Here is a 14,804-nt window from a genome sequence, read left to right as displayed (position 1 = left end):
CCATTGAGCCACATCCCTAACCCTTCTTTGTTTTGTTTTGAGACAGGGTCTAAGTTACTGAGGCTGGCTTTGATCTTGTGATCCTCTTGTCTCAGCCTCCAGAGTCACTGGAATTGGAAGTGTACAACACCATGAAGGCTTCTTTTATGCTTTCTTTCTTTCTTTTTTAAGTATTATTTTTTAGGTAGTTGGACACAATACCTTTATTTATTTTTTATGTGGTGCTGAGGATCGAACCCAGGGTGCGCACATGCTAGGCGAGTGCTCTACTGCTGAGCCACAACCCTGGCTCCTTCTTTTATGTTTTCTTGAAGTGAAAAGTACATTCATTAACACCAGCCAGAGATATAACCTGTTTAGAAATTTTAAAAAGTTTAAAAGTGCGGGGTGTGGTGGCACATGCCTGTGATCTCAGTGACTCAGGAAGCTCAGACAGGAGGATCACAAGTTCAAGGCTAGCCTAAGCAACTCAGGGAGGCCCTGTCTCAAAATAAAAAATATAAAAAGGGTTGGGGATGTAGTGTTAAAGTGCCCCTGCATTCGATCCCTAGTGCTAAAAGAAACAAACAAAACCCAAAGTCTAAAAGTTATGCCTGATAATCAATGTTTTGGTATTCTGTATTATAAATTATGTGGATATATGACAACTCATTAATTAACTCAATTCAGTTTTTAAGTTATCTAAAGCTTTACCTTTCAATACCATTAAAATAAAAACAATTGTCAGGGTGGGGGATGCAGCCTGTGACAGAGCATGGTGCTTGGCATGCATGAGTTCCAGTATTTGATTCCCAGAACCAAAATAATTAAAGTCAAAGCATGAATGATTTAATTTAACTAAATGCAAATTTATAATTTTTTTAATTTTTTAGTTGTAGATGGACACAATACCTTTGTTTATTTTTATGTGGTGCTGGGATCGAACCCAGTGCCTCATGCATGCTAGGCAAGTGCTCTACTACTGAGCCACAATCCCAGGCCCAATTTTACAATTTTTGTAATGTTAAACATTGAGTAATGTTAGCTGGTCATGGTGGCACATGCCCGTAATCCCAGTGATTTGGGAGGCTGAGGCAGGAGGATCGTGAGTTCAAAGCCAGCCTCAGCAATTTAGCAAGGCCCTAAGCAACTTAGTAAAACCCTGTCTCTAAATAAAAAGCAAGGGCTAGGGATGTGGCTCAGTTGTTAAGCACCCCTGAATTCAATCACTGGGTCCCCAAAAAAGGATTAATGTTAGCGGATTTAAGTAAACCTGTATAAGTTTAAGGTAGAGGGAAAGCAAGTAGAATAAAATAAAATGTATACTTGTGGATTGTATCCCCACAACTGGAAAGGGAGAGAGGGAGGGGGAGGGAGAGAAGGAGGGGGAAGGAGGGGGAGAGGAAGGAAGGAGGGAGTGGGAGGGAGGGAGAGGGAGGGAGGGAGAGAGAGAGAGAGAGAGGGAGGGAGGGAGAGAGAGGGAGGGAGGGAGAGAGAGGGAGGGAGAGGGAGGGAGGGAGGGAGGGAGAGAGAGGGAGGGAGAGGGAGGGAGGGAGGGAGGGAGAGAGAGGGAGGGAGGGAGGGAGAGAGAGGGAGTGGAGGGAGGTGGAGGGAGGGGGAAGGAGGGGGAAGGAGGGGGAGGGGAAGGGATGCCAAGTATAAACAAAAACCAAGACAAAACACAAATTGAAGGGTGGGGCCCCAAAGAGAAACTTAATCAACAAACTTCTTAGTCAACAAAGTTCTTCTGTTGATTGGAATTCACCTAGGACCAGGTGGATCCACTGAGTAAGCTTTTCAGTGGCTGACCTTCAAAACTGCCAAAGGGTAGTTTAAAATAAAGTGGGCTGGGGCTGTGACTCAGTGATAGAGCTCTTGCCTAGCATGTGTGAGGCCCTGGGTTCAATCCTCAGCATCACATAAAAATAAATAAAATAAAGGCATTGTATCTATCTACAACTAAAAAAAAAAAAGGTGAAACCTTGACTTTGATACAAATATAAAATGACAAAATGATGTGTCAGAGATTTCATCTAGCTAATTAATTAATGAAGGAATCAATAGGATGCTTCAACCATTCTAGGATTACTAGGTGCCTGCTAGTTCTAGTACACACTTCCATGGATATAAAACTAACAGTACAGAGGGGCAAGAAGACAACCTCTGCCCTTTGTGGGGGTGACCCTCAAGCCTTTGGGTGCTCACAGACCTAGACTTCTCCTTTCCATGGTCTCTAGGACCACAGTTTGCCTAACTGGCTGACTTATTCCTTTGGGTATCGACACTTATCAGTTTGGTCAGGGGTTTTTGCTGACACTCTCACCCCAGGAATACCCATGAGGTAGGCCACACTTCCAATCACTCAGTCAAACTGAAATTTACAGGAAAGAAGAAGCTGGCATTTAGAGCAATGGTCCAGTACAACTCCTTTGTACCTAGGTTAGTCTGAGCTCCCAGGCCCTGGAGTCTTTTCTGCAGACACTAGTGACATTCCTTAGAAATGCAAATGATCTCTTTCTACTCTGTCTCGCCACCCCCACTTCATTTTCTAGGGCATGGGAACTACTTATCTAATCACCCACTGGTTTTCAACTCTGGCTGCAACTGGAACCAGTGGGGAAGCTGTTAAACATACTAATTCAGCATGAACTTATATACAGAAAAGCCCAAAGAATCCACCAAAAATTATTGGGACTAAAACATGAGTAAAGAAAAGTTGTAGGATATAAGCATTTTCAGAATCCATTGTATTTCTATACACTAACAATAAACAATCCAGAAATTAAGAAAACAATTAATTTGTGCCAGGCATAGTGAACATGCCCATAATCCCAGCAATTTGGGAGGCTGAGGCAGGAGGACTGCAAGTTCAAGACCAGCCTCAGCAATTCAGTGAAGGCCTTAAGCAACTTAGAGAGACCCTGTCTCCAAAAAAAAAAAAAAGGGCTGTGGATGTGGCTCAGAGATTAAGCATCCTGGGTTCAATCCTCAGTAACAAAAGAAATAAAAACAAAGAAAGAAAACAGCAGCCAAGAGCTGAGGGTATAGCTCAGACATGAGGGTATAGCTCACAGAGCTCGTGGTAGAATGCTTGCTTAGCCATGTACAAGGCCCTCGGTTCAATCCCCAACACTGCAATACATACATACATACATACAGCAGCTGAGGGAGGGTAGCATAAGGAAGGAGGGGCCTCTTTACCAGGTAATTTGGAACATCCCTTCATGAGTGTCTCTGGCACCACCAGGCCCACAGAAGTCAGGCATTCTGAATGTTAAAGCCCTCCGACACCTAATCTCCTGCTTCCAGGCCCTGAGTTTTCTAAAAGGCCTGTAGACACTGAATGGGGCAAGATAGGCCAGCAAGGAGGGAGACAGATGTCCCAGAGGCCATTCTAAAATGTCTACATGAGCTTTTGTCCTACTACCTTGTTCCTGAACTCTCTTTTATCTTCTTTTTAGAGCTTAATTATGGAGGAAAATGGGATGTTGCCAGGGATAAAGCACAGCACATATCCCAAACAGACAGGGGGCTGCTACCCACACTGTGCTTAGTCAGAGCTGGCAAGGAACAAGGGAGTCAACTGGCGTAGACAGAAGGGCCTGCATGGGTATCAGCAGTCCTCCTGCCTCCCAAGCTCTGGCAGAAAAATTTCTTTCCTCCGCTGTGAAAGGGGTCAAAGACCTACATCAGGGTGCAGGGGTGGGGGGGAATGGGGCAGATTACTAGAACATAAAAAGATGCAGCTTTCACAGTCATCTCACAGATGTCTCTGGAGACGGTCTCCCACCATGGGCCCCAAACTCAGCTCCCTAGTAGACCAGGTAAGGATTTTGGAGGTAAGAGATCTCCAAGGTTCCTAACGGATCCCCAGGAGAGAAAATAAGGCATTTCAGAGGTTGTACACCCTTGGGGGCCAAGTGGTCTCAGAGCCTGCTAGAATTTCTAGAGAAATTTCAGTCAAGATTGCTCTATCTTGCCAGGTGTGGTGGTGCACACCTGTAATCCCAGCGGCTTGGGAGGCTGAGACAGGAGGACCTCGAGATTAAAGCCAGCCTCAGCAAAAGCAAGGTGCTAAGTAACTCAGTAAGACCCTGTTTTCTCTAAATAAAATACAAAATAGGGCTGGAGATGTGTTTCAATGGCCAAGTGCCCCTGTGTTCCATCCCCAATACAAAAAAAAAAAGAAAGAAAGAAAGATTGTTCTATCTCCTCCACTACACCAGGGCTTGCCTTGATGGACTCCAGAGTCCCCAGATGGTGCTTAGCCTGGCTGTGTTCCCTCTACCTCCTACACACACATGTAGAGGCAGTTGAGTCTGGAAGAAGGCAGATAGTCCTAATGCAGTGACTCTCCCAGAACTCAAAGCTTAGGGTTCACCCACTGAACCCCACAGTGGCTTCCTGTTCCTTGTCTCCAAGGAGATGAATGCCCAAGGCAGGAGCCTCTCCAGCCCCCTCTGATGCCAAATCTGACTTATGTTAATAACACACTGGCTGAGCTGAGGCTGTGCGTGGGGAGTGACTCATTCTCCCAGCTGGCTTATGTGCTGAATTGAGGCACACAGATTTTTGAGACATCTATGTTCACAGAATCAGAGTTCCTCAGCCCTAGTTCACTCTCCCAGACTGTCTACCAGGAAGGACACATGCCTACCACCTCACCTCACCTTCATGCCACAGCCCCAAATGCCCCTGGACCCTGCTTCCCTTCCTGGCTCTGAGTCCCTAGTCTTATCCAGTACTCCTGCTGCTCTCAAATCTTAATGGATCTTCAGTCCTCCCACTCTGACCTCAGCCAGCTCCGAGCTACAGAAACAGCTGAACCCCAGAGAAGCCCACTGAGATCATATGCATGTTAAGAGGCTCAGGTCTTTCAAGCCCAGAACAGAATCTCTAAAGGTAAACAGGTCCTGTTTGGTTTGAACTTGCAATGTAATCTCACTTTCCCCATGTGCAAAAAGGACCACCTCCTGCCTTGTGGGGACCAAATGGAAAAACAGAAAGGTCCCCAAATGCCACTCGAAGAAGGTCTTCCCCTTCTTTTTGGCTCTGGAGGACAGAGACTCAAGTAGGAGCTCTTGGGACATGTTCTGGGCTCAGGGCTACAGTCACCTCAACGCTTATCCATGTGGGATGCACATTACCATTAATGGACACAACTGTAGAACTTCACAGAATTAATGTAAGAATTAAAATACAGACTGTCCCAACTTTTATTTTTCCACTTTCTGATGGTTGGTGTAAAAGTGTACTCCTACAACTATTACACTTTTCACTTTCTGTGTAATATTCAATAAATTACATGAGAGAGTCAATACTTTTTTATAAAACAGGCTTTGTGTTAGGTGATCTTGCCCAACAGTGGGCTAACATGAGTGTTCTGAGCACATGTAAGGTTGACTAGGCTAAGCTAGGATGTTTGGTAGGTCAGGTAAATTAAATGCCTTTATAACTTAACAACCATTTTTAAATTTATGATGGTACAATAATGATTTGGGGAGTCTTTTTTTTTTTTTTAAAGGTACTGGGGATTGAACCCAGAATTACCACTGGACTAACCCTTTTTATTTTCTATTTGGAGACTCAATAAGTTGCCCAGGCTCACCTTGAACTTGAATCCTGCCTCAGCCTCCTGAGTCACTGGGATTACAGGTATGCATCACCAGCCAGGCAGGCTCCAAAAGTTCCCTTGGATGTGATAAGGAGGCAACTCCAAGAATCCAAGTGAAGGAGATGATGCTTTTGAAAGAGGGAGCCCCATGGATTTCCTGCTTTTTGTCCCACTGAACTCCCTTTTTCTTCTCATAAATGCTGTCTATGCCCTTAAGCCCTAATGAACATAGAGATTTGACACAGAAAAGATTATCTCTTTCTTTCTCAATGCTAGCTTTGAAGGTTGTCTTCTTCCAGCAACTTCTGTCTCCAGAGCTTTAGTAGAGTGATGTGCAGTAGAACCTTCTACCCCAATAATAATGGGTTTAGTGGAACACAGCCCCATTGTAAGATGAGGAGTATCTGTATATATTCATGCAAATTAAATGGAATATGGATGCAGAGATGCCTAATAACAAAAATACAAGAATATTATTGTAGCCAGGTGCGCTGTCACGCCTGTATTGCCAGCAACTTGCGAAGCTGAGACAAGAGGATCTCAAGTTCAAAGCCAACCTCAGCAACTTAGCAAAGAACTACTCAACTTAGCAAGACCCTGTCTTAAAATAAACAATGAAAAAGGATGGGGATATAGCTCAGTGATAAAGCCTCTCTAGGTTCAATCCCCAGTACCCCCCCCACACACAAAAGAACATTATTGCTGGCAGTGTAATAAGGACTTAAGACTCTTCACTTTTGCCTGTAAATGTTCAGTGGGTAACTAGTAACTAAAAATAGGATTAAAAACTTGGCAACTCTGCCTCCATTTTGCATGTGTCTTCTCTGCTCTGAGTCACCTTGGATTCTAGGAATAGGTCTGACTGATAAATATCTTGTGATGAGTAGAACCCCTCCTCCCCTTCCTAGTAAAAAACAGTAACTTTCTTATTGCTGACAAGACCCTCACTGACCAATCCAAATGTAATGGACCAGATCATGCCTGTCCAAGATTATAAGAGGAACTTAGGCAATGATTCTTTACTTAGACCTGCAGATGCTCAACCGGTAACTAAAAGTAGGGTAAAGTTGGGCATCTCTGCCTTCATTTCATATCTGTTTCCTTTATCACCTTCAATTTTGTGATCTGCTCAGCTCTTCATAATCATTTAAGGAATGTTCATATAAAAACTAGTAATAGCCCTAAATTTACCTAATCTATCTCATCCCCCTTCAAGACTGAGGTAAGATTTGTGGGGATACCCTCTTTTAGGACCCTAGAGGAGTGCCTAGAAGATTCCAGTCATTTCCCTACACTTTCCAGGTAAAGTAGATCCCTACAGGCAAGTCACCCTATAATGCAACTGCCCTCCCCTAAGCAGGAACAATTGTCTCATGGGCACCAAATTGCTTCCTTCCAGGATCACTTAATAGATAAATATCCTGAGCAGCAAATGGAGATGGCTTCCTCAAGTGACAAGGACTTAGTCGGAGCCACCTCATAGAACCAGAAATAAAATAACCAGACCATAGTTTAACTAAGGCTGCTTGAATATGTATAACTCTTGCCCTTGCCCAATTCTTCCTCTGTTTAAACCTAAAGTTCATGTGAGCATCAGGAAGCATGTGACTCTGCCTTCCCAATATGGTCATTTGATTAAAGTTTCTTTCTTTCTTTTTTTTTTTTTATCATTACCTTTTCTGTTTGGTTTTTGGATCTTGGAATTCCTGGAGTCAGGTATCTCTCCTAGGGCTCTGGTAATAAGATGAACCTTCTTTGTCAGATGTGCAAACCCTCTAGCTATACAAACCCCACTTTCTTGCCCTTTTTTTTCTTTTTTTGTTAGTAGGGTGCCATACCACTGAGCTACACCCCCAGCACTTTTTATTTTTTGAGACAGAGTCTTACAACATTTGCCCAGGCTGGCCTAGAACTTGTGATCCTCTTGCCTTAGTCTATTGAATCATTGGGATTATAGGCATGAGCCACCATGTCTGGCCTTCGTTCCCCTTTCTATAAAACCCTGAATTAACTGTCATCCCCTTAAAGGTAGGGCTAAGGATGTGGGTCCTCTTGTCTTCCCAGTGCACTTACACTGATTCAAGTTCCTCTCCTCTGTTTGGTTTGTGGGGCAGGTGGCTAAACCTGATTTGCTGGGACCCTCAACCCTCTAGCCTAGGACTCCAGTAGCAGCCTCAGATAAAGGCTCATGGTCAAGGGTCCATATCAGACAAATTGGATTGTTCCAGCTCATCTACCCATATGTTGCATTTGGAACCTCAAAGGCCAGCCTACCCCCACCCACCCAGAGCACAGTACTGACTTCCTTCCTCTAAAGAAAGAGGACTGGTAAGCAAATAAGGAAGGAACCCAATCCTATGGTAGATGGCAACCTGCTCTGCTGGTCACCAGCATAGCCATCAGCATGGATGATTAACTGCAAGCTGGGGGATCCAATCTAGATGAACAAGTCCAGGCAGAAAGCTCTGCAGAAAGTTCCTTGATGACCTGGACATCAAAGCAGATTGAGCACTAGACCCAGACGACAGGGATCTCCCCAGTAGCAGCTGCCACACTGCTGTGCTGCCCACTCCTGAGCCACAGCTGCCATGAGAACCCACACCCTTTCACTAGGGCAGAATGTCTTTCCAGTTATTCTGCATACCTAAGAGCAACCAACCCCCTCTTTAAGTCTGGTCTACGTCCAGATGTAGTCTTTTACCCTTCAAAACTCCTCCTCCCTACAGGAGCCTATGATCCCAGTTACTCAGGAGGGGATTGCCAGTTCAAGAAAAGTCTGGGCAACTTGGCGAGACCCTGTCTCAAAAATAAAAAAGAAAAAAAATTAAAAGAGCTAAAAAGGCTGGGATGTAGCTCAGTGATAGAGCATCCCAGTTTCAATCCCCAGTACAGAACAAACAAACAACAAAACAATAACAAAAAACTCTCTCCCTCCAAAGCTCACAAAATTCAAGGAAGTCCATTTGTAATACTGATAGTGGAGGGTAATTTAAATAAAACACTTCTTCCTTTTCTTTGGCCCCCTCCATTTCCTTCTTTCTTTATTTCTGCAGTGCTAAGGGTGGAACCCAGGGCCTCAGGCATGCCAGGCAGGCTGGTGCTCTACCACTGAGACACACCCCAGCTCTTCCTCTTTTTCTTAGTTGGTGTGTCTTTTTCAGAAAAGATTATAGGCACAACACCCATAAAGCCAAGCAAGCAATCAATTTTCAGGCAGAAACACTTCCAGAAATGGTTGCTTGAGATTCACTGAGATGGCCTTTTATTTAAAACATTACCATTTAGACCAACAGAGGTAGACAGAGAAAAAAGTGTGTGTGGGGGGGGGGAGGGAGATAGAGTTGCAGGTAGAGAGTTGTGGGAATCTGCCAGGGTAGTTCTTGGGTAAAAATTCCACCAATGGAGTCCTCTCTCACACACATCATTAGCTGTAACTTCAGAGGCCTGTCTGCCTCCTAAGGTCTAGCAAGAGAGGAGTCCACAGAAAGGCATGGTGGCTGGGGTAGGTCAGTGGTAGAGTATTTACCTAGCATGTCCCAGGCCCTGATGATCTCCAGCAAAAAAAAAAAAAAAAAGAAAGACTACAGGTCATGGTCATTCTCTCTGCCGCTCACCCCTGAATGTCTAATAGGCATGAAAGTGTGCAGGTAAGTAGGTTGCATTTAAATAGCAGAACAGAGAGAAGCCTTGGAGGTTGACAATGTGGTGCAATGGTTATAATTAGGGCCCTGGAGTCTGAATCCCTCAGTTGTGGCCCTGGGCAAATTATCTAACCCCTTTTTATCTGTTTCATCTGAAGAATGATGATGCTAATCTAATCTCTGATTACTATAAAGCCTAAATAAGTTAACTAATAAACATATATAGCATTGTGAGGTGGAAGTTGCCTATAGTTCCAGCTACTCAGGAGGTTAAGGCAGGAGGATCACCTGAGCACAGGATTCAAGACCAGCCAGGACAACATAGAGACCTCAACTCAAAACAAAAACAAAAACTTACAAATATATCCTCTGTGTATCAGGTACTCTGTATGTTATGGTTGGTTACATCCCCCACCCTTTGAGCCTCAGTTAGCTGTCTTCGTTAGATCTATCAGTGGCTTTAAACAAGGATACATGTGACCTCTGGGAGTGACCAGCCAGGTGGGCTAGCCAAGGAGCTGTTAATTGTGGAGACCAGATGAGATGAGCAGGGGTAGACATATCAGCTGGCCTCAGGGGTACTGCAGAACTGTGCTGTCCTTCACAGCTGCAACCTGACCAGAGATGCTACCGCAGAATGTGCTTCCAGCAGCCACTGTTCTACATCCCGGCTCCTTGCAGACTGACTTCAGAGCCAGCACTCTTGGTATTACCACCATGATTCACTCAGTCCCTGAGTAAGAAGGCTGCCTGTCCTTGAAAACTGATGGTTACAGACTCCCATTTGGTCACCAACCCCTCCACCTTGCTAGAAAGAGGACAGAAGGGAATATCATTCATTGCCTTTCACAAGGCTGAGAATGCTGGCCTAGAAGGCTCCATCATCAAACCTCCATCCTCCTCCTGGTCCTCATCCTTCCTTCAAAGTCCAAAGGCCTGGGTGTGGCTGGGGCTCCTTGCAAGGCCCATTTATACTCATTTGCAAATAAGTGTTCCTCCCCAGGCATTCCTTGCACAGCCTGGACTCCTGTGGGAAAACCATGCCCTTATTCATCCTTCAGAGAGCCCCAATAGTCTGGCCTTCTTTGCCAGTCCTATCCTACTGCAGATCAATTAATTATAGGAACATGTCCCCGCAGTCTTAGGTCTCCATTCCTGAGGCAGCACTTTGTTCCTCAGGAAAACAATCCCAAGTGAGATGCCTGCTTTTTTCTTTCTTTCTTTTTTTTTTTTAGATTTTACAACTTTATTTTTTTATGTGGTGCTAAGGATCAAACCCAGTGCCTCACACATGCTAGGCAAGTGCTCTACCACTGAGCCACAACCCCAGCCCAAGATGGCTGCTTTTAAACTTCAGCTATTAAGTGCTGACCCTACTCCCATTCCATCCCTGGTCAGGAGGGACAGAAGAGGCAAGGACAACACTTGGTTGCAGGTAAGGCTTGGCATGCGTCATCTTCCCAAGAAGGTCCCCCTCACTAGAGTTTGGTGCTCACTCTCTCTCCTATTTACCCTTGGCTGCCAGACCACATTCTCTTCCAGACAAAATCATGGCTGACTCCCAGGGAATGTCAGGCAGTCTTCAAGGTCTGTCCCAAGATGGCAAAGCCCCAGCGCAGGAAGCCCTCCCCATCTCAGAGCCTGCCAAGTGCCCTGACCGGGTGGAGATGGAATGTGGAAAAACCATATCCTTTTTGCAGCTTCCACTAGCTCTCTTCCATAGCAGGTCAGCTGAGCTACTACTGGCTTTGAAGATGTCTCAGAAGATTGGTCAAGTGTAGCCATGAGATAAGTCAGGGGCTCTGGGATGGATCCCCAGGTCTACCACATGAAAGCTAATCCCGGCCAAGAAGGCGCAGAGCTACAGAGCCCTTCCCTGTGTTCCTCAGTCTATCCCCTCACGGCCATCTCTGGTCCTATCCTGACCCCAGCACCAGCTGCACATTCATATTTGTTGAATGAGTGAATGAATGAATGAATAAACCCTTGCTAGCCCAGCTCCTTGGTGGGTGAGAGTTTCAGGACTCTCTGGGGTTTCCAAGCGGCCCTGTGGGCTGCCACTCCAGCCACGTTTGTGGAGCCATGGAGCTCTGAACTCTGAGGCACCAACAAGTATAGGGGAAGTGCTCTGGACTGGAGTACAAGGTCTGCATCTGTGCTGGGGTTCCGGATCGGCCACAGAGCAGGTGTGAGGCAAGAGCCTGTCCTTCCTGTTAGCATTCTCATCTCTAGAGATGGCCGGGGCTGAACAGTCCACGGAACCCTGGCGGAGGTGTCTGTGGCCTCGCCTCTCCCCGCTCTCTCAAGCACCTGCGGGTGAGGGGCGCGGCCCGCCCGCCCCGCCGACGTCCACGTGAAGAGAAGACAACAAAGCCAGTACCGCCGCCCAAAGGGAGGACCACTGGGCCACAGAAGAGAACACGGGGTTCCGCTACCTTGTCCAGGACCCCTGCTGCGGGGCGGGCGGGCTACAGGGGACGCGCTCCCGCGTGTGCGGGCCGCCCACGAAGGGGCTGGGCAGAAACGAGGTTGGCGGCGGGGCGGACCCACGTCCGGGCTGGGGGCTCTCACCCGATGCCAGGCGCAGGGCGGCGGAGTGCTCCGGGAAACACTTTGAGGCATGCGCCTCTCCAGCCCTCCCCTGGTCCCGACCCAAGGCGCAGACAGCCTGAGACCGAGCCGAGGACAGCGCGGGCGGCGTGCCCCAACCTGAGCTCGGTGGAGACCCCTTAGATGGCGCCGGGCCGGGGAACACAGGGCCGGGCGCCCAAGAGCCAAGGCATACTCACCACACAGACGCCGCGCGGGAATTCGGGCGCAGGGCGCGTCCGCACCAAGGCAAAGTCCCCAAAGCGCACGGAGAGAGTCCGGACGCGGGCCGGATGACCAGCTTCCGTCCCTCGCGCCCTCACGCGGCGCCCCGCCTCCGACCGCGCCGCCCCGCCTCCGACGCGCCTCCGGCTTCCCGCCTCCCGCCTGCCTCTGGGGAAACTGAACACCGACCAGGCTGGGAGTGAGCGAGAAAGGGGAATCCCGAGCCGGCTGGGGAGGTCTCCAAATCCGGGATTCTGTCCCGCCACAAGGGCTGCCACGGGCCTGACTCTGGCCCGGCACAAAAATTGGTAGCAATGAAAATGACATTGGCTTCACTCATCTCTTGTCAGGGTTGGCACCTTCAAACAATTGTTATAGCTGTCAAATTTGGCCACTTACTCCAACGTTGCCAGGACAATTCCTAAGGCTTCTGGTGAGGAACTGCTTTCGGAGTCCTCCCAGGCTATTTTGGGATAACCTCTGGGGTGGCAGTTCTCAGTTCTCAAGGAACCAGGGAGAAAGGAAAAGATGCAAAGCCCTGTGGGGTGCAGATAATCTAGTCCAGCCACTTGCCAGTCCCCTTGTCCAGATAGTTCCCACTTATGGGACAGGACTGTGGTGTGGCGCACCTCAAAGAACAACTGCGTGTAATGCCAACAAAAGAGAAACAGAAACAAACAAAAAGTTTCTGAAAAGAATGAGGAAGCAAATAGGACCAAGAAAGTTGCTGTATCAGACCGGGGAACACAGGAATAGAAAATGAATTTGGAAAAAAAAAAAAGAATGAAAGGAAAAAAAACACATGGTTACATAGGGATAATAAAATCCCATAGGTTTTCTTCTTTGCCTTTGTGTTTTTTTCAATTTTTCTGAAAATTTTTGAGACATTCATTTCACAAGGAATAAAAACTATTATAGTAAGAATTATGTAATGAACTAATTTGTTAAATTTAGGCTGCAATTTGATTTCTTTTTCAGAATTGCATATCCACATAATTAAAGAATAAATAAAAGGGGCTGTGATTGTGACTCAATGGTAGAGTGCTCGCCTAGCACGTGCAAGGTTCTGGGTTCGAACCTCAGCACCACATAAAAATATAAATAAATAAAATGAAGGTATTGTGTTCAACTACAACTAAAAAATAATATTTTTAAAAGAAGAATAAGTAACAATATTTTTGTGACAATAAATATTTATTGCTTTAAGATACAAAGTTTAAAACAAAAGATATGAAGTTTTAGGGTAATTTGGAATATGGCAGGAAGTTAAACAATTCATGATAATGCTGCTTCTGAACATTTCTGTATTCTTCTCCTTTTTTTTCTCCAGTGCTGCAGATCAATCCCAGAGCCTTGTATATGCCAAGTAAGTGCTCTGCCACTAAGCTTCATACCAGCCCCAATTTCTAGATTCTTAATGGTACTCATTTCTTGGTGTGTCACCATTGCTTGTTCTTAAAACAGTACATACGGGAATCATTCTATTCATCTCCAAGTCACAGAAGGCTGTATCAGCCCTGTAGCTAAAAGGATATTGGGTGGAATTGTCTGGTAATAGCAATTTTGAAGAGTAAGGATGAAAAATGTAAGCTGATTTTGACATCTTCTGGAAATCTTTAAGCAAGGTAGAAGACTTAGAATGATGCAGTAGAAAGCCAGTGCATGGCACATCAAGAGAATATTTTGGCCAGTGAGTTTCTTCTTTAGTGGATAGTTGGTGAAATTTCTTCAACAGTAACAATACTCTGAGTCTGTCATAATCTGGACAGTTATACCACTGTTAATGAGGTCCTTAAGTCCTTGCTGGTTTTGCTGATCCATGTGCTGAAAAAACTGTACTATATAAATAACCAGAGGCATATTAGGATGTTGACTCAAAAATTCTAATAGCCTTGGAACATTCCCAAAAAGGACTCCAGAAAAAGAACCAGGTGATCGAACAGCTGATGGATGGGCAAAAATGTCTTTCTGCAGTAAATTTTTCTATAAAATTCACTTCAACATTGGTAGTGTTTTTGCCAGAGTTACGCTAGATATTGTGGCTTGTGCCCCAATTGATTTTGTAAAGCAGACAGTTCTTTGTGAAGTTCTCTGGGGTCAAAGATGACTTCAAATTCCCAGGGTTCAATTCTCCTCCTCAGAATGTCATCACCAGTTGAAGGACCTTGATCTGAGAGAACTCGAAGCACATTCTCACGGACACCCAGCTCCTTCATGTAGCATAAATCTTGGGAGACCCCAGTGGTTGCTGCTGTCTCTTGATCTTGGAACATTTTCTTCAAGATAAAAGGCACAGGTTGGAATGTGCGGGGTGAAGGCACCTTGTCTATGCCCAGAAACTGGAGAAAGTCATGCTCCAGTGAAATTGAATTGTATGGCCCATGGCTACAGTTAACAGGAAGCCAAAAGCTAAAAAATGGCAGGGAAAGAAGCATGGCCTCTGAGGTGGGACCTAAATAACAATATTTTGAATGGGGTTATCTGCGAGGTTCCTGGAAGTCAAAGCAAAAAAAAGATTAATTTTACAGTTACACAAAGGATGAAGCACACAATTTTTCACATTAAGAGTCCAACTTTAGGGCTGGGTTGTGGCTCAAAGGTAGAGTGCTCGCCTGGCATGCATGAGGCACTGGGTTCAATCCTCAGCACCACATAAAAATAAAGATATTGTGTCCACCTATAACTAAAAAATAAATATTAAAAAAAGAGCCCAATTTTATGGCTTAAATTTATGAAAGTCTTTTCCCCGCCAAACA

General features: G+C 45.7%; 1 protein-coding gene and 1 pseudogene across 1 annotated transcript in view; both read right to left on the bottom strand.

Moving 5' to 3' along the window:
- Bid (BH3 interacting domain death agonist) overlaps positions 1-12,123 on the bottom strand; it is a 44,829-nt gene extending 32,706 nt beyond the window's left edge. Inside the window, exon 1 of the mRNA XM_027951151.2 lies at positions 12,024-12,123. The gene's annotated coding sequence lies outside the window, so the exon portion shown is untranslated. The remainder of the gene's footprint in view (positions 1-12,023) is intronic.
- Positions 12,124-13,300: 1,177 nt separating this feature from the next.
- LOC114104840 (C->U-editing enzyme APOBEC-1 pseudogene) lies at positions 13,301-14,264 on the bottom strand (annotated as a pseudogene).
- Between the last annotated feature and the right edge of the window lie 540 nt (positions 14,265-14,804).

This window comes from Marmota flaviventris, chromosome 3, assembly GCF_047511675.1.
Source record: "Marmota flaviventris isolate mMarFla1 chromosome 3, mMarFla1.hap1, whole genome shotgun sequence".
Taxonomy (NCBI): Eukaryota; Metazoa; Chordata; class Mammalia; order Rodentia; family Sciuridae; genus Marmota; species Marmota flaviventris.
This window is presented reverse-complemented; position numbering and strand designations above follow the sequence as displayed.